Source organism: Cynocephalus volans, chromosome 10, assembly GCF_027409185.1.
Source record: "Cynocephalus volans isolate mCynVol1 chromosome 10, mCynVol1.pri, whole genome shotgun sequence".
NCBI classification, from domain to species: Eukaryota; Metazoa; Chordata; class Mammalia; order Dermoptera; family Cynocephalidae; genus Cynocephalus; species Cynocephalus volans.
In genome coordinates this window covers 6,238,594-6,260,224 of record NC_084469.1, presented here as the reverse complement: position 1 = coordinate 6,260,224, position 21,631 = coordinate 6,238,594, and the positions used below count along the sequence as shown (strand labels likewise).

Below are 21,631 nucleotides of genomic sequence, written 5' to 3'. Positions count from 1 at the left end.
AGATACATCTATTAACTCAGCAACTCAACTTCTAGATATACGCTTTATGGAAATGTGTGCTTATATGCACCAGGTTGTACAGCAAGAGAACACACAGCAGCACTGTTCATAATGGCCACAAACTGAAACAACCCAGATGTCCGTCCATCAATATCTATCAATGGGAGAAAGAAAAATACATTTTTGGTATATTCCAATAACAGAATGAAGGAAAGTGACAAAAAAAAAGAATAAACTCCAACTTCACAAACATCATGGATGAATCTTAAAAACTTAATACTGAGTGAAAGAAATCACACCATGTTTACTATGTGAATATATATAGTACAAAAACAGGCAAATTAAGCTATATTGTTCACGGATACACACTTACATTGTCACACTATAAAGCAAAGCAAGAAAAGTATTACTTCAAAAGTCATAGTAAGGTTACCTCTGGGGAGGGAAAGGGGCATTTGAGAGGTCTTTAGGGTTGCATTGCAGTACTTATTAAGCTGTACAACTGCTATATGCACTTTTTTTATATACATGATATTTTTCAAAATAAGAAGGTTAAAAAATTTTAAGGAGAGGGGAGCACACTAAAAACAGATGGATACTGGGCCGAGCCCGTGGCGCACTTGGGAGAGTGCAGCGCTGGGAGCGCGGAGTCGCTCCCGCCGCGGGTTCGGATCCTATATAGGAATGGCTGGTGCACTCACTGGCTGAGTGCTGGTCATGAAAAAGACAAAAAAAAAAAAAAAAAAAAAAAAAGATGGATACTAACACGAAAAGATTTTTTTATAGTTGTTTTAAAAACAATTAAGCTGGCTGGCCGATTAGCTCAATTGGTTATAAGGCAGCATTACAGCCCCAAGGTCATGCGTTCAGATCCCGGACTGGCCGGCCACCAAAAAAAAAACAAAAAACAAAAAACAATTAAGCTAATTCAGCATAACAGATTAAAGTTCAGTGCTTGCAAGTTATAAGACTATTTGCCAGGAAAATTCAAGAAAATCAATTGAAAAACTATTACAAATGATAAAAAAAATTCAGTAAGGTAGCAGGACACAAAATTAATACAGAGAAATTAAGTTCCATACATCCTCATAACTAGAAGATAAGACTCCATTCAATTCAAACTACCGACACAAAGTATAAAACACCTTGGAATATATTTAATAAGAATTGTGTAAAATGAAGAAAATCTTAAAACACAAAAGACAAACAATGAGAAGGTAAACATTATTATTAATTAGGAATACAACTTAGAGTTGTTAGTTCTCTAAGTTAAATATCTTATGATCCGAATAAAAATACCAACAAGATTTTTAAAAAATATAATTGGACAGTCTGACTATAATATTCAAATAGGAAAACTAAATAAAATAAATAAGGAGAATTCTAAAGAAGACATGTAATGAGAGAGCTTGCTCCATCAGATTTTAAATCATTAGACTACAAAGTTACAATAATCATAAAAATGGAACTAAACTCAGGAATATGACGCCGTTCAATAGAATAGATTCAAAAAGTAAGAAGCAGAATCAAATACATGTATAATTTTGGGTATGATAAAAGTGACATTTTGGATGTGGGAAAAAAATGGATTATTCCACAAATGGAGCAAAAATTTAAATTGGATCCAAACCTTATACCTAATATCAAAACAAATTCTCGAAGGAACAAAGATGCATATGTAAAAAATAGAACTGTAACGATATTGCTTCTTAAAAATAATCTCTGTCTGGGAAACCCTTCTTAAACATGTGTTAAGACCCAGAAGTCATAAAAAATACAAATAGATTTAATGCAAAAAAACCCCACAGCATTATAAGATGACCATAAACAAAATCAAAAGACGATTGACAAACTGTGGGAAAACCACTGCAATTCTTATGATGGAAAAAAGGTTAATTTCCCTTACATATAAAGACTTCATTAAAAAAAAAAAAATCTGTTAAAAAAAGGCAACAATAGGATTCGGCTTGTGAGCCCCGCTAAGGAGCCGGAGGTTGAGCCGGAGGTTAAGCCGCAGTTACCGCCACGTCCGCTCCTGGTCCCTGGCCCCTCGGCGGCTTGGCGTGCGGGGAGACTCTGAAGTGGCCCGTGGGTTTTGAGGCAGTGCTGCTGAGCCCGGGTTCCCCAAGTGGCGGCGCAGTGCGCCTTTTGCCCAGCCCCATTCCGGGCCTCAGGCCCGCCAAGCCGCTACGCCGCTGTCACTTCAGACGCAGACCCTATACAAGCAGCCCACTCTGCCTGGAAGCAAGCAGTGCCTTCCAACTCCGGAGCAAAACTTCCAAAACAAAAAACAGGAATACAGTCCTTATCAGAGGCGTAGACATTTAGAAGTTGGTCTTAATTAGAGTGAAGCTTGTGCTTCAGAAAGTCAGCGTCATTCCTCAGCACTCACAGCATCTAGTTCTCCAGGTTCCTCCTGGACCTTCCAAGAAGGACCAGCCCACCTTTACCCTCGGACAAGTTGGAATAGGGGAGCATCTTTTAAAAGACTATGAAGATAAAATTCGGGAGAAGTATAAGCAAATCCTCAATGAGAAACTAGCAGAACAATATGAATCCTTTGTAAAATTCACATATGATCAGATTATACAATCAGGGCTGGCCAATTAGAGGTGTTGATAACACCAAGGGCAAGGGTTCTGATCCCCCTGCTGGCCAGCCACACAACAACAACAACAAAAAGATTATGGGACGATATGACGATATGGGACAAGGCCAACAAACATGTATCCTGAAGCTTTTCTTCATATATGGGTACCTGGTTTGACCTTAACAGATAGCTGCTGCACACTTTTTGCAACTAGTCTAATATCACACATTTCAGCTCCAACTTTGCATCCTGAGAACACTTAAAGGTGTCTGTAGGCCCTTTTATATAACTTGAAAGACCTTACAACTTTCTGGTTGCCACAAGCATCTTTCTTTTCTGCTCTTCCAGTAAACAGCTGTGATAGATTTTCTAGATAAAAACCTAAAGCAGTTTAGCAAACTATGCTTTCAGCGGCACTCAGCAAATGGAGTTTTGCCCAAGAACAGTTCTGTTAAGATATGTGTGAGTGTATGTGTATATGCATGCACGTGTATTTTAAGTTATTATCTGTACTGTGCAATTTTTTCTGATCTTGGAGATTCTGGCTGTGAATGTGATATATGACAATTATGGTTAAAAACATCTGCTTGGTCTACAGAAGATCACTAATGTTTTGTGACCATATAAGTTTTAACAGTGAATTTTTTTTTATATGTATGTATTATTGTTAAGTACAGAGTCTGTTTCCTGGCACAGAACATGAATCATAAGTTAGGATGGACATTAAATATGATTTAAGATGGTATCACAAAGGTCTGCAGTCCTAGATCTACAAATGTGTGGTGAGAAAGTAGAACAAAATGGAAATGGACCACTGACACAAAAAATACTTTGACTCCAAGCCTTAAAATATCCACATGGAGTTGGTGCTCACCTGTTTCATACAATCAAAGAGATGCCTGGACACCTCTAAAGGGAAAAGGTCTTCTCTGGAGCAGGAGAATCAGGGTTTGCTTGGGAGCATAACATAAGTGAGAACACGGCTGGGCCAGACCCTGGCAGCACTGCTACCTGGAAGGAGCCACTTCACCTTTGTATCAGTTATTAAAAATAGAATTTGGATCCCTGGGTCAGGTTCCCCAAATTCTTTTGAGGTGTCCATGTTCAACTGCTTGAGCTTTGTTCTAGCAATCCCCTGCCTGAAGTTGCTTATAGGCTGTTCTTCATCTTATTTTCAATTCCAAGGCTAAGGAACAGAAAGTAGCCTCTGTTTTGAGGAGGTGAAAGTTAAGTATACATTCATTTTTTAATGTGACTTACGCAGAACCACATTTATAACATGCCTTGTTTCCTTTATTATTGTTTCTGGAAAAAACGTTCTAATAATATTGATTCAGTTTGAATATAGAATAGTTTTTTTAATAAGGGCTTATTTTGGAAAATTCTGAGTTTAACTCAAATATATGCCAATAACTTCTCAAGTCAGGTAATATTCAGAGACAGTTTGGATCAGATGGCTTAGAGAAATTTTTGGAATATTCACATTCAAAGATCCTTATTAAGAATGTCTTTGAATTTAATCTAACCAAAAACTGCAACATAATTCTGTTACATTTTCAGTATATAGTTTTAACAAGCTTAGTTGCAAACAAAATATGTAAGCTATTAAAAAAAAGAGCAACAATCCAATTTAAAAATAGACAAATAATACAAATAGACATTATAGAAAGGAAAATACAGTTTTGAAAATAAACGAGAATATTCTTAATCTTGTGATTTGAAGAAGTAAAGGTACTACAATAACTATTTTTTACCTATCAGATTAACAAAAATAAAAAAATCTGAGAAGATATGGTGCTGACTACGGTGTTTGGTTAAAAAGCGGGTGGATACTGGTATGATCTCTATGAAGTGCAATTTGACGATATCAATCAAAATTACAAATATACATACTCTCTGACCCAGCATTTCCATTTCCTGGAATTTATCTTTCAGATACCTTCACATATGTACAAAATGATGTGAGGTATGTACAAGGTTGTTCATTGCAGCATGGAATTCCATTTAAATATCCACCATCAGTAGAGGACTGACAATATGATAACTTTATTCCATGAAATATTATTTAACTACAAAAAATGAGAAAGCCCTTTATGAACTGATTTATAACAGGTTGCAATATAAAGTACAGAACAGTTTCTCATGGGCCAAACCCGTGGCTCACTCGCGAGAGTGCGGCGCGCTAGGAGCGCAGTAGCGCTGGGAGCGTCTAGGCCACGGGTTCGGATCCTATCGGTGCGGGTTCGGATCCTATATAGGGATGGCTGGTGCGCTCACTGGCTGAGCGCGGTGCAGGCGACCCCAAGCCAAGGGTTACGATCCCCTTCCCGGTCACACACACACAAAAAAGAACAGTTTCTCATAAGATTCCCATTCCCATTTATATTAAAAAGGAAGTTTACAATTAACTAAAGTTGGTATTTCACCAGGATAAAGCAGATGAAATAGGTTTTAAATTTAGAACAGCAATCCTTCTTCCTCACTTTAACTTTTTAATGTTAGCCTTCTACACACACACACACACACACACACACACACACACACGCACGCACGCACGCACGCACGCGCGCGCGCACTCTCCACATTAGAAAAGTCTTCCACACCAAGATCAAGGGTTCAGATCCCCACGCTGGCCAGCGACCAAAAAAAAAAAAGTCTTCCTATATTAAAATTTGAGCATGATAACCTTGTATTGAAAGATAAATCATTAGCTAAGTCATGAAACACTTTTTCCCCCCTTATAAATGACCAAATTTCATCACAGATAAGGAATAGGGAAAGTACAAGATTGTATACCCAAGGAGACCACATTTAAAAAATGTTGGGGCTAGCCGATTAGCTCAGTTGGTTAGAGCGCAGTGTTATAACACCAAGGTCAAGGGTTCAGATCCCCTAACCAGCCAGATGTAAAAAAGAAAAAAAAAAAACGTCTGCTTAAGCCGGCCCGTGGCTCACTCGGTAGAGTGCGGTGCTGATAACACCAAGGCCACGGGTTCGGATCCTATATAGGGATGGCCGGTTTGCTCACTGGCTGAGCGTGGTGCTGACAACACCAAGCCAAGGGTTGAGATCCCCTTACCGGTCATCTTTAAAAAACAAACAAACAAACAAACAAAAAAAACGTCTGCCGAAATTGTTACTGCTTATGCCACCTATACAAACCTCTAATAGACTCTGCCCTGGCATTATACTGGGATACAGATATAAAACCTTCTAAAAATTCCAATATCTGAAGTACCAATTCAACCATACTTCCTTTTTAATATAAAAGTAGTATCTTATGAGAAACTATTCTGTACTTTATCTTGCAACCTGTTATAAATCAGTTCATAAAAGGCTTTCTCATTTTTTATGGTTAAATAATATTCCATGGAATAAAGTTATCATATCACCAGTCCTCTACTGATGGACATTTAAATGGAATTCCATGCTGCAATGAACAACCCTGTATATATATCTCACATCGTTTTGTACCTATGTGAAGGAATCTGAAAGATAAATTCCAGGAAATGGAAATGCTGGGCCAGAGAGTATGTATATTTGTAATTTTTACTGATATTGTCAAATTGCACTTCATAGAGATCTCAGTTTCTTCATCTGTAGAACAATTATGAACTCTACTTCAGGTAATGATGGAGTATATAATCCAAACAAATTCCCCCTCTCACTTACCCCAAAAGGGCAACAAGATAAGGAGGTCAAGATGAAGAACAGAATAGAATCCCAGAAAGAGGAAGCTTTGCATTCTAGGCCACTTTTGCTCTGGGGTCAATTGCTGATCTACCAGAGATGTCTTAGAGGCTGAGTCTGCTAGGCCCCAGGAACAAAAGCTGCAATACAGGGCCTATAAAAACTAAAGGCTTTAATAAACCACTTCCTGCTTTGGGCTTAAAACCAAAAAATGATATCCTCATGGTAAAGGTCAACAAGAAGAAAAGTAGTCCACACATGGAATGCAATTAAGTTTCAGAAAATGTGAAGCCATGGGGCTGGCCTGTGGCTCACTCGGGAGAGTGTGGTGCTGATAACACCAAGGCCATGGGTTCGGATCCCATATAGGGATGGCCGGTTAGCTCACTGGGTGAGCATGGTGCTGACAACACCAAGTCAAGGGTTAAGATCCCCTTACCAGTCTTTTTAAAAAAAAAAAAAGAAAGAAAGAAAAAGAAAAGAAAAGAAAATGTGAAGCCATAATACAGGGAAAATATGATCCCTGAGTACTAGTGAACATAAGATGAAGCAAACAAAAATCTTCTCCAGATAAAGATAATGCCTTCCTATTTTGACCACATAATTTTCCTAATCCAACATCCAGCATTCAATTAAACAAAACCTGGCACATCAGCGGAAAACACAAATTGAGTAAAAGAGCTAAAACAATAAGGAAAAAAAATAAAACAGGACCTCCTAGACTTTAGTAAACTATTTATACACCTGTTTACTACATTCAAGAAGATAAAACCCCAAGCTTAAAAAATGTGGCAGGGAATGTAATGCTACTTTTTATTAAAAAAAAAAAAAAAAAAAAAAAAAACCCAAACAAAAACAAACAAAACTGTAGCAAATTTGGAAAAATAAATTCTAGAACTAAATATGTAATAACAAAAAAATGAAACAATCAGAAACATACCTTCATAGACAATCTTAAAAGTAAATCAGATACAGGTGGAGAGAGAATTAGTGTGTTGTAAAATATACAAGAATATAAGATCCAAAACAAAGCACATAGTAACAAAAAAAATTTTTTAATTACAGAGGAGGAAAAGAAAAATGGAAGACATTGTAAGAAAGCCAAATATACATTTAATTGTCATCCTAGGAGGGGAGATGAGAGGGCAGAATAGGGCAGAAGCAATTTCAGAAGAGAAAATGACTGTGACCTTTCTAAAACCAAGAACGATGTTAAGCCATAGATTCACCAACCCCTTTAAATCCTATGCAGGCTACATAAAGAGAAATCCAACTATATACAGTATAGTTAAACTGCAGAAAGTCAAAGACAGAGAGAACATAAAAAAAGCAGCTGAGGTAGGGAAGGTTGGGGAAGACAGCTGACTTCTCAAGGGCGACAATGGAGGGAGAAAGACAGTGGATAAAATAGTCCATGTGTTGAAAGAAAATAACTGCCAATCTAGAATTTTATAGTCACAAAAATAATTGTTAAAAATGAACTAACATCGGGCCGGCCCATGGCTCACTCAGGAGAGTGCAGTGCTGATAACACCAAGGCCCGAGTTCGGATCCCATATATGGATGGCCGGTTTGCTCACTGGCTGAGCGTGGTGCTGACAACACCAAGTCAAGGGTTAAGATCCCCTTACCGGTCATCTTTAAAAAAAAAAAAAAAAAAAAAATGAACTAACATTGGTGCAAATATCTGTCAGAACTCATTGAACTGGAAAATGGACACTAACACAATACATTTTATTGTATGTAAATTATACTTCAATAAAGTTGGAATTTAAAGTGAATGTTAAAAAATAAGGTAAAGCAAAGATATGCTTGCTCAAAGATACAAAAATAGATTCTGCCATAAACAGACCCATACTAAACAACATTACAAACAATGGTCTTGAAGCAAAAAAGAGAGTGATTCTAGAAGGAATGCTGGAATAACGAACAATAAAAACAGTAAATATTTGGGTAAATATAAATGAATATTATACTGTGTAAAACAATAGTATGTTACAGCTTTAAAAAAAACAAAAATGCACTTATAAGAGAATTAAGCTACATCACAACAATATAGTATGTAAGTCAGAAGGGACATTAGTGAAATTAAATATTCTAAGATTCTTGTATTGTCTAGGAGATGGGTAAAATAATCAGTTAATACCCTCAAATTTCAAATTAATAGAATATGAGAAAGCACATAATAAAATGGTAGATTTAAAGCCAAATTAACAGTAATTATATTAAATGTGAATGGATTGACTGATTTATTTAAAAGACAAAAATTTTCACATTGGATCTAAGGCGGGGGAACTACCATTTGCATGAGGTATATCTAAAACATAAGGGGGCTGGCTGGTTAGCTCAGATGGTTAGAGCATGGTGTTATAACACCAAGATCAAGGATTCAGATTCCTGTACTAGCCAACCACCCCTCTCCCAAAAAAGAAATAAAAATTGGGAATAAATATTTTTTAAAAATTGACAAACTTGACTTAATAGGACATATGTAAAACATTACACTCAGCAATTACAGAACCACTGTAACACAAGCATTTTAAAACTGACCATATCTTGGGCCATAAGGCAAGTCTTAAAGTCCAAAGGAATGTTTACTGACCATAACACAATTAAATAAGAAATCAAAAAGAAAAAGAAAACTACTAGATGCCAGTAGTATTAAAAAAAAAGAAAAAGAAAATTAGAAAATCACCAGGTACTTCTAAACATTCCATGGGCCGGAAAACAAAAAAATATTTAGAATTGAAAGATAAAAATACTATAATCAAAAAATGTGGAAGCAGATCAGTGGTTGCTTGTGGATGGGGTTGGGGGGAAGGGGAAGAATGAGAAAGGGGCATGAGAAAATGGGGTGATGGATATGTCCATTATCCTGGTTGTATTTATGTTGAAACTTATCAAATTATACATTTTAATATGTGCATTTATTGTATGTCAACATTGCATGGAGGAGGGGGAGGGAGGAGGAGAAGGAAGAACAGGAAAAGGAGCAGAAGCAGCAGCAAGCAGCAATAGCCATAGCCAATGCCTGGAGAATTCCCCCCCCCCCAAAAAAAACACAAAAAAGTGTGGGATGAAACTGAAAGCACTACATTTTTAAGATGAAAATTTATAGATTTAAATGAAGAGACTAGAAAGAAGTATGACAATTAAGAAGCCAAACATCCATCTCAAGAAGTTTTAAAACTTGCAATATAAACCCAAAGAGTGGCAGTCCGGTTAGTTCAGTTGATTAGAGTGTGGTGCTGGTAACACCAAGGTCCAGGATTTGATCCCTATACCGACCAGCCGCCTAAATAAATAAATAAATAAATAAATAACCTAAAGAAAGTAGAAGGAAGTAAAAAAGGTAAGAGCAGAAGTTAAGGAAATAGAATTAAACATTCAATTGTGTTCTTTAAAGCAAAAGTAGTTCTTTGAAAAAAGTAATAAAATTTACAAAGACCTGGAGATCAAGACAACAGTAAAAGATACACCAAGGTCCAAGGTTCGATCCCTGTACTGGCCAGCCACACAAAAAATAAATAAATAAATAATTTTTTTAAAAAGGTAAAAGAAAAGGCACAAATATGTAAAATAAGCACTGACTGGTAGCTAAGCTTCCTTATAATTCTATTAACTTGAATCTATTTACAGAAGAGCTCTCCAGTGTTCTGTGGCAGTTCCAAATATGGACTACAAGTCTGCCAAAATACTGATTCCCCTCGCCCTTGGGTCAACTATGTAGGGCCTTGAGCAGTGAGAGACCTCGGATACTCTCCTATTGTGGGCCTCTTCTTCCCAGTGTACCAGGAAAACATTATCATTTTCTACTAATGCGTTAAAAAAAAAAAAAGTTAGGAAGCACTGATTTGGAGAACTAACTCTTCCAGCTTAGCATTTAAAAACAGCATACACCACAATATTATATAACATTATGAAATCAGTTTTTCCTTTCCATTTAATCCAAAATGGGAAATATGGACATGGAGGGGGGGGAACGACTTACTCTCCAAAGTTGTCATTAAATTATTTATAGATCTCAAAGCACTTTGAGGTACTGGCCTGTTAGCTCAGCTGGTTAGAGCGCAATGTTATAATACCAAGGTCAAGGGTTCAGATCCCCGCACTGACCAGGAGCCAAAAAGAAAAAAAAAAGAAAAAACAGGCATCCTAAGACAAGACCTATAAAAACAGTACACTTATAACAAGAAACTGACGCAGACTTCTGTAATAAAACCCAATAGCCTCCTGATGTGTAGTTGGCATAATTCCAGAAATCTAAACTACTAGCAAGTTTGCTTATACCTAGTATGGATCAATATTATTATATATAATATATATATAAACTAAAGCGATGAGAAAGAAACCCTTAATTTCTCATTGAAATGATCTGTCTCATCTTTCCAAAGAAGACAAATAATATTCAAGACATGGTTAGTATAAAATCTATTAAGGATTACTTTATAGCAAGTTCTACTATTTTTGGAATAAGTCCCAAGATCACTCAGCAACCAAACTGTCACAGAATGTTAATTAGAAACTCTAATTTGTAGACCTCTAGCACTAAACACTGAATCAAGAACAGAAACTCTTAAAAATCAAGGAAGACACCACAAAAGAGAACTCAAACTCAAGATGCAAAACATCCTTTCAGTAAGTCAAAGACTAACCATGAAAGTAGAAAGCTAATTTAAAATTCCATCAGCTGGGGTTGGCTGGTTACCTCAGTTGGTTACAACACAGTGTTATAAAACCAAGGCCAAAGGTTCAGATCCCTGTATTGGTCAACCACACACACCCAAAAATAATAAATAAATAATAACAATAAATTTTTTTCTTAAATTCACTCAACTGTCAGATTTGAATAGTATGGCAAAAGATGCCATAAACAAAGTTAAAAGACAAAATCTGATGAAATATTTGCAATATATATAACAAAGGGTTGCCTACAAGATATAAAATGTATGTTCAAAGCTATACAAATATAGGCAAAAAGATTACAAATGCACAACTGATAGAAAATAATTAGAAGTCCAATACATATATGAAAAGATATTCAATTCATTTATAAAAGGTTCAATTAAAAACAATTCATTTTTCATTTCTTAGATTAGCAAAGAATAAGATTGATAATACATCCAGGGTAATGGAAGTATAAAGGAATGAACGTTCTTACACTGTTGATCGGAGTGTAAGCTGACACAACTTTTAAAAAAGATATTAGGTAATATCTGTTGAAAATTTAATATAGTACACTCTTACTTTTGATGCAATTTGTAGGTATACTCTTCAATGGTGCACAAAAGATGTCCTTTGCACTAATGTTTACAGTATTGTTTATGTAACATTAAGAAACAGTTTTATAAAATGATTCTATATAACAGAATACCAGGTCTTTGTGATGTAGATCTATGCATACTGCCTTAAAAGATATCCACCACATTAAGTTAAAAAAGCAAGTTGCAAAACAATATGTACATCATAATCTCACTTTTATAATTAAAGGGGGAAAAACCTCGTATGTTTGAAAGAACTCATACCAGATTATTAGCAGAGGGTTAAGTACTACAATGAAGGGAGGAGAGAAAAGGATTTTAATATCTTTATTTTATCTACTTCTATATTGTTTGATTTTATTACAAGCATGTATTCCTTTTATAATTTTAAGATAAGCAAAACAATATATTAAATAATACCATGTGATAAAGATAACTTGCAATTGGTCACATTTTTAAAATTATTCCTGAGCAATGCCTATAAAAGTATTTAAACTTTAATAACAATCTTCCTATTATTAAACCATCATCTTAATACTTGTTAATGATATTTTGTATCTGTATTAGGACCAGTAATCTTCTCACCTACAAATAGATAATGAACTATCTTTTACTGCTACAGAAGCAGAACAATTTTGGCTACAGATCTCATAAATGAAGTATGTTTCACATTTTTAAATGATGCTTCTAGCTAGTGATGCTTCTGGCTAGTACAGCTTAGCTGGTGTCAAAACTAGTATAAAAATGGAATAAAAAACTTTTTTAAGTGTTTGAAAGGGAATCAGACAAATATCAGCTCTATATTCAAAGGATTAATCCCCTTGTTGCATTTGCTGACTTCTAAGCAGAACATGAAGGTCAAAGAAGAAAGCAGAGTCATATAAAGTTTGCAACAACCTCACTGAGCTAGGGGAGACAAAAATTGGAATTCAGGGTTCCTAAAGCAGCCAGGATCCAAATGGCAAACATCCCAGAAAAAATAGAATAACAAAGTCTAAGATTCTTCTATTTCCCCTCAAGACATCTGCAGACTCTTAGATAGATTTCAGCAGTTTTATGATGGTAAAGAGCTAAATATTGGATTTCATTGCATAGAAAGGAAGGGAAAACCTTGGAAAAGACTCCTGACAGCCTCCAAACCAGGATTAAGAACAAACTGAAAAAAGAACAGGTTCAACTGAATCAAGATGATCTGGCTTAGTAAAAGAATGAAAGCTTATCCCCTAAGATTAAGAACAAGACAAGGATGCCCGCTTTCACCATCTCTATTTGACATAATACTGGAGTCTGGTCAGAGCAATTAGGCAAGAAAAATAAATAAAAGGAATCCAAGTGGGAAAAGAAGAAGTAAAATTATCTCTGTTCACAGATGACATGGTCATATATGTAGAAAACCCTAAAGAGTCCACAGAAAAATTGTTAGAACTAATAAATAAATTCAGCAAAGTTGCAGGATACAAAATCAACAAACAGGGTGGCTGGTTAGCTATGTCGGTTACAGTGCAGTGTTATAACACCAAGGTCAAGGGTTCAGACCATTGAGCAGCCAGCTGCCACAAAAGAAAAAAATATCAGTCGCATTTCTATATACTAACAATGAACAATCCCCAAAGTAACTAAACAATTTCATTTACAATAACATCAAAAAGAATAAAATACTTAAGAACAAACTTAACCAAGGAGGTAAAAGACTTATACTCTGAAAACTATAAAATGTTGCTGAAAGAAATTTAAAAAGACACAGTGGAAAGGCATCCCATGTTCATGGATTGGAAGACTTAATATTGTTGTCAATACTACCAGAGGCAATCTATAGATTCAATGCAATCCCTATCAAAATCCCAATGGCATTTATTACAGTAATAAAAAAAGCAATTCTGAAATTCATATGGAATTTCAAGGAAACCCAAGTAGCCAAAACAATCTTGAAAAAGAACAAAGTTGGAGATCTTACACTTCCTGAGTTTAAAACTTATTACAAAGCTACAGTAATCAAAACAGTGTGGTACAAGCATAAGTACAGATGTTATAGACCAATGGAATAAACTGGGCAGCCTAAAAATAAACCTTCATATATACTGTCAATTGATTTTTGACAAGGCTACCAACAATTCAACAGATAAAATGTTTACAAAAAATGGTGCTGGGAATACTAGATATTCACATACAAAAGAATGAAGTCAGAACCTTTCTTGACAGCATATACAAAAATTAACTCAAAATGGATCAATGTGAGAACACTGGATTTGGTATGATTTCTTGAATATGACATCAAAAGCATAGGCAACAAGAGAAAAAATAGGAGCTGGCTGGTTAATTCAGTTGGTTAGAGCGTGGTGTTATAACATCAGGGTCAAGGGTTCAGATCCCCAGACCAGCCAGCTGCCAAAAAAAAATAAAACTTAAATAAATAAATAGAAAAGACAGACAAATTGTACTACATCAAACTTAAAACTTCTGTGCAAAGGACACAATGAACAGAAAAGCTAACCCACAGAATGGAAAAAAATATCTGCAAATCACATATCTGAAGGGGGTTAATATCCAGGATATATGAAGAATTCCTACACTCAATAAGAAAAAAACAAATAACCCGATTAAGAAATGAGCAAAGGACTTGAATAGACATTTCTCCAAAGAAGACATACAAATGACCGATACGCACATGAAAAGATGCTCAAGATCACTAATCGTTAGAGAAATGTTAATCAAAGCCAAAATGATTCACACCCATTGAGATAACTATCAAAAAAAAAAGAGAAAATAAGTGTTGGCAAGGATATGGAGAAATTGGAACCTTCTGCACTGTTGGTAGGAATGTAAAATGATGTAGGAACTATAGAAAACAGTACAGCAGTGTCTCAAAAAATTAAAAATAGAATTACCATATGACCTAGAAATTCCAGTTGGGTATACACCCAAAAGAACTGACAGCAGGGTCTTGAAGAGATATTTGTACACCAATGTTCACAGCTGTATTATTAACTATAGCCAAAAAGTAGAAGCAACCCAAGGGCCTACAGATGAATGGATAAACAAAACATGGTATATACATACAATGGAATATTATTCAGTCTTATGAAGGAAGAAAATTCTGAAACATTCTACAACATAGATGAACCTTGATAACATTATGCTAAGTGAAATAAGCCAGTCACAAAAAGACAAATACTGTATGATTCCACCTATATGAGGTACGTAGAACAAATTCATACAGACAAAAAAGAGAACGGTGGTTGCACATGTTTTCCTCCCACTGCCTCTATCTTCTAATCAATCCTGGTGCTTCCTCATGTGGCCCTGCAGGTGTAGTGTGCCTTCTATTCTTGAGAACTGAGAGTAACCAATTATCTTTTCAATGGCAACTGTTGCCTGATCTGTTGGCCTTGCCATATTCGAATAATAATAAAACCAACATTTTAAAACACTGACACACACAATTGTCAAAATGAATATTGTGCTGAGTGAAGCCAAGCCAAAAAACAAGGAGTACATACAGTATGATTCTACTTACATAAAATTCAAACTAGTTTACAATGACAGAAAGCATATCAGTGGTTGCCTGGGGAAAAGGAAATGAACTTGCTATTTTACAGCACGAAGAAACTTTTTTGGGGGTGGAGGGACTGATAACGTTCATCATCTTAATTGTGATGACAGTCTCACAGATGTATACATATATGTCAAAATTCATCAAACTGCACATTTTAAATATGTGCAGTTTATTGTACATTGAGTATACCTTCAAGCTGGGGGGAATGGGAGGCAGCCAGAGAAAAAGACCTCATACTTTCAAAGAAGTAATAATAAGAATACAGCTAAGTCCTCAATAGAAATGATGGCAGCCAGAAGACAACGGAATGACATTAATGGGCTGAAAGAAAATAACTGAAAATTTAAAAAGCCATAGTCAGCAAAAATACTCCTCAAAAATGAAGACAAAATAAACACATTTTCAGACCAAAAATAAAAACAGAGGGATGGTTGGTTAGCTCAGTTAGAGATGGTGCTGATAACACAAGGTCCAGGGTTGGATCCCTGTACTGGCCAGCTGAAATAAATAAACAGAGAGAGAGAGAATATGAATGTGAATGTGTTGCCAGCATACCAACACTAAAAGAATTACTTAGAATTACTATCTAAGTTCTTTAGATAGAAGAAACTTATCTTAAATGGAAGTGTGGTAATGAAAAAAGAATAAAAACCACTGGAAAGGGCAAATGTAAGTATAAATCTAAGTAAATATTCGCAGTTTAAAACAACAATAATATCTGTTGGGATTTAAGATATGCATAGATTTAAAATTCATAACAACAATAGCATAAAATCCAGGAGTTCCAAAAAAAAAAAAAAAAGCAACTATCTAATGTGCATCATATGAATGGATGAATGAAGAAAGAAAGAAACCAAGGCTCATTAACATGACATTTTGAAACACTAAAGGATAAAGTAGCTTAGGAATTAGAAAAGGATTGGATTTCTCAACACCACCATTGGAAGGGTAGAAGATAGTGGAGCAAGAACTTCAAAATTCTGAAGGAAAATTATTTCCAAACAATAAGTACCAAACTACTAATCAAGTGTTAGGACAGAATAAAGATATTTTCAGATATGCAAAATCTCAAAAGTTTTCTTCCTACAAATCTTGTCTCAGAAAGATACTGGAGGTAACCACAAGGTCAAGGGTTTGGTTCCCCACACTGGCCAATGGCAAAAAAAAAAAAAAAAAAAAAAGATTCTGGAGGAAGTACTTCACAATAAAGGATTAGACTAAGAGTAAAACACAGAATCCAGGAAACAAAAATATCCACTACAGGAGAGAGGCAAAGGAAATTCCCACAATGATAGTGTAGAAAAATCCTAGCACAACTACTGTGGGAACAGACCTGGAAAGCAACCACTCCAGGCTGGAGAACAAAGAGAGCTCTAGCAGAAAGATCTCAAGGAAGAAAAATGGGATTGACAGATTCCCTGATCGGTTTAACTGCATCTAAATTATTGGGATTTTTGGAAGATGTGAAAAGACTGGCAATAAGTACAAAGGAAACTAAACAAATGAAAAATCATGGCACTTAATCATTTCAGGGGGAATTATACAGGGACAGAAACAACCATTCTATACATATAAATAATCCAATAATAAACTAAATTTACATACATATAAATACAAAGGACTGATTTAACCCAAATTTGTAAAAGGATTAAAAAAAAAAAAAAAGAAAAGGTATCCATGACTGCCACTGAAAAGGGGCACTAGGTGGCAAGAAGACAGGGGTGGAAAATTACATACTCTTGCAGTTTTTGAAGTTTGTACCACATACATGCATTCCCAATTAAAAATAAAACATAAAAACTATGCTATAACTATATTAGGAGAATAGGAAGAGAAGGGGGTAGAAGTAAGCTAAATCCCCACTGACCCTAAGAGCTAAGATTGAAACTGGTTACTTCTAGGAAATAGAATAGGGATAGAGTAGGTGGGCGGTACTAGTATTAAAGATATGCAACTTTTTTATAGGCCTTTTAGCACCAATTGAAACACACACACAGTAACAGTATAAAAATTAAAATTAATTTTTAAAAAATGCTAAACACACATATAAAAAAAGTGAGAAAGACCTGTTGGTTAGAGCATGGTACTGATAACACCAAGGTCAAGGGTTTAAATCCTCCCACTGGCCATTGCCAAAAAATAAAAATTAAAAAACACAACGAAAAGCAAGACTGACTGCCTATTCCCAAGATTAATCACATTATGTTGAAACAATTTAAACTACATATATATACACATATATGATAACATTTAAAAATAATAGTTACCTACTATATGCCAGCCCTGTACTTCCTGTTTTTATATACTGTTATCTCATTAATCCTCTCAACCACTCAATGAGGCAGATATTATTCCTATTTTAAAAAGAGGGCAGTTAGGGCGCCTCTTCATAACAGTATGGTCAAAGGTTTCGATCCCCCTACCAGCCAGCCGCCAAAACAAACAAAAAACAAAAATAAAATGAGTAAACTAGCCTGAAAAGGGATAACTGAAAACAAAATTTATAGTATTATTAAATGGTGAAGCAGGAAAGTCAATAGGACTATGTATGAGTGCAAAACCCAATATAATCTCTTAAGGAGAATTTTGCACCTTTAAATGTGTCAAGGCAAGTAATCACCATTAAGCTAAAAGCACACTCAACTTTTCCCCTTTTTAATTTAACTTGAAAGATATCTGAACCATCAAAGTACTAAACCTGATCTTATTTCTTTTAAACTTGTATAGTTAGCTTATGCATATACAAAGAGGTCAAAGAGAATGTGTCTCAGAAGCAGTCTACAAATTAAAACAATACATACTCCAATACAATACAACCTCCAATTTAAAAAATCCTCAAATTAACATCTGCCTCATACAAAGAGACTCTGAAGACCCCAATCCACTCCCACCTCAGAGCCACTCATGCACCTCTGCCAAATGCCTAAAATCAGGCCCCTAATACTCATCCCTTTACCTGCTTAGGAAACCTCCACCCTCTTCACTCTCTGCTTTCGCCAAGAAAGAGCTCCCCTGAAGTACTATGGGAGTATAGAATTCACATGTTGAAGTGGAGAAGAGGGAGCTACTCAAGGTTTTAGCGTCAAGGTCTTTGGCAAATATCTTCTATTTAATAATTTTTTTTTTTTTTTTGGCAGCTGACCAGTACTGGGATCTGAACCTATCCGTGACCTTGGTGTTGTAAGGCTTTACTCTAACCAACTGAGCTAACCAGCCAGCCCTGCTTTTCTATTTAATGACATATTGAGCTTCAAACTTTTGAAAGTTAAAACTGAATGCAAGGATGGTCTTATTTCTCTCTGAATCTGTGAACTAGCACCATATCTGACATATAACAGATGTTCAATAAGTGCTTTTCGAATTAACTAATTCATTTATATGTTAGGGACTCTCTATCCAGCACTATCCAAAAGTCATATAATGCAAGCCACAAAAGTAAGCCATACCTAATTTTTAAGTTTTCTAGTACCCACATTAAAAAGGTAATATAACACCAAGGTCAAGGGTTTGGATCCCCATACCAGCCAGCTGCCAAAAAAACTTTTTTTTTAAAGTTTAAAAAATAAGTAAATAAATACATAAAAAGAAACGTGAAAAAATAAGTTTAATAGATCCACTATATTTAAAATAAAAATTAGTACAAAAAAAGAATGTAAAATCTTGTTAGTAAGTCTTTGAAATCTGGTGTGTCTTTTATTCTTATAGCATATCTCAATTCAGAATACAAATCCTCAATATCCATATGTGGCTAGCAGCTGCTGTGTTCAACAGTGTAGCCCTATACAACAAACCGTTTAAGAAATGCTAGGTACTACTATAAAATTCTATTATACAATCAAGTAACACTGAGGGACTAAATTTAGGAACAGTTAAAAGTACTAGCTTTCCAAGGTCAAGGGTTCAGATCCCTGTACCAGCCAGCCATCCAAAAAAAAAAAAAAAAAAAGTACCAGCTAAAAAGAAAGCACTTGAAAGTATTAGCTAACAAATCTTTAGCTAATAAAATTTTTAGAGATCTGTTTCAAGGAACAGATGAAACTAAGATGTTAGAAACACAATTTGAAGAAAATTAGTGTTTACTGAAGACTTTAAATGTTTGGTCTTTAAGTGAGGTAAACATATTTCCCATCCACATTCTATTGATTTCCTTTGAAAACCAAACACAGGTGTGTGTATGCTTACCATATGTAATTCAATCTAAAATACCAACAATTGTAATGCATATCATTATTTTATGTACCTCTAACAAAGAAAAAAAATGCTGCCAATTTAACAATGTTATGCCAAATTGTATAATGTATTCCAATTAATAACATTTTAAAAAGTAAGAAAATGTACCACTTAGAATTAATAAAATGACAAAATACAGCACATGTGCATGCAAAGGATTCTTAAATATAGAAGCATACATAAATTAAAACATGTATAATTTCTGGACAATTTGGTAGGCATTAAGAATATATTTAATCTTCCAAATCTAAAAAGGCACTACATCATATCAACAGAACAAATTTTAGGAACTATGGTATAGTTAAAAAGACTTCCACTCCTATATATTAGAAAAATTCATCAGTCCTATTTAAGGGTATACCTTCAAATTTTTAAAATTTAAGGATATAGGCAATTTTTCTTTCTCATGAAAAACAGGAAAAAATATAATAAAATATGACCCAAATATGAAACTGATAACTTTGAGCCTTTTGAAATCCATAACACCAGTATTGAATGTACAAAGGTCTTCAAAAAGGAAATCTTGGAAATATTTGCATTATCTTTTAATTCTATTTTTCCACAAATTTTTTGAAGTACCCTAGTATTCTTTTAATACTAAGTAATTCAGAAATCATCTATTTAAAACAATTTTTGGAGGGGTGGGTGGCCAGTACAAGGATAAAACCCTGGACCTTGATGTTATCAGCACCATGCTCTACCCAACTGAGCTAACCTTAAAATTTTTTACTAATGATTTCATGTTCTCACAGATCAGATGATATCTTATATTCTTCTTAATATGCAACCTTTGGTATTATGCATTATATGCATTAATATTCATATTTGGTAGTAATAACTGCTCTTAGGAACTTATAAAGAAATCAGAGGTTCACAAGATTTATTTATAAGAATGTTTAATGGAAGGTTTTTATAATAGTGAAAAGATTTTTATAATAGTAAAACAGTAGAAACTGCCTAAATGTCCAACAGTATAGAACTGGTTTTAAAAAAAAGCTAGTCAATATGATGGGATACTAATGCACATATTTTAAAATCATATTTTCAAAAGACATAGGAAAATGCTCACAAATTAAAATGTTAAATGAAAAAGGGAGGATGCAAATAATATATAGAATATAATCCTAATTTGGGGGCCGACCCCGTGGCGCACTCGGGAGAGTGCGGCGCTGGGGGCGCAGCGACGCTCCCGCCGCGGGTTCAGATCCTATATAGGACTGGCCGGTGCGCTCACTGGCTGAGTACTGGTCACGAAAAAGACAAAAAAAAAAGAATATAATCCTAATTTTGCTCATAAAATTCTACTAATACATATATACAACCTATATCTACATAGCTGTAGAATCTTCAGATATACATCTCAGTGTTAGAAAAAAGACTGGAAATAAATACACAAAATATTAACACATATATATGGGAAGTAGAACTAAGAAAAATTTTCTTTTTATTTTTCTTGATTTTCTAACTTCTCTACAATAAGCACACATTGCCTTTGCATTTTAAAAACGTAACCTTTTATATCAGAAATGAAAATAAAATCCCCAGGAGGATTTATGGTTCTGCCAGAAGGTCTGCCATGTAAGGTGCTTAGAAGTTGCAACTTCATCCTACTAACAAGAACAAACTGAAAAATCAACAATTCTTCTTAGATCCCTCAGAGAAGTGAGGTCACAGGGCAAATCACTGCCCCCAAAATTGAAGAGACAGACGTGAATACAGAGAATCACAGAGAGCAAAAACCCACAAGCAGAAACCACCTCTCGGAACCAGCACCAAGATAAGAAAACCTGAACTGTAACTGACAAATTGCTGGATGGATACAGCAGACAAAATCAGAATATAAAACATACAATGTCTGCTTTCAGATTACAATGAAATTAAACTAGAAATCAACAGCAGAAAGAGCTGAAAAATCCCAAAATACTTGCAGATTAAACAACATACTTTTTTTTTTTTTTTTAAGATGACTGTTAGGGGATCTTAACTCTTGACCTGGTGTCAGCACCACACTCTCCCAAGTGAGCCACGGGCCAGCCCTTAAACAACACACTTCTAAAGAACACACGGGTCAAAGAAGAAATCTCAAGAGAAATTTTAATATATTTTTACCTAAATGAAAATGAAAATATAACTTATAAAAATCTGTGGTCCAAGCACAGTTGCACTGAAAAAGAAAAAAAAAAGTGGCTGGCTGGTTAGTTCAGTTGGTTAGAGCACAGTGTTACAACACCCAGGTCAAGGGTTTGTATCCCGTACCAACCAGCCACAAAAAAAAAAAAAAAAAAAACTGTGTAAAGAATGATAAAA

General features: G+C 35.0%; 1 protein-coding gene and 1 pseudogene across 1 annotated transcript in view; one reads left to right on the top strand and one right to left on the bottom strand.

Moving 5' to 3' along the window:
• NPEPPS (aminopeptidase puromycin sensitive) overlaps positions 1 to 21,631 on the bottom strand; it is an 85,603-nt gene that overhangs the window by 47,927 nt on the left and 16,045 nt on the right. The window lies entirely within an intron of this gene.
• LOC134388238 (akirin-1-like) lies at positions 1,483 to 2,853 on the top strand (annotated as a pseudogene).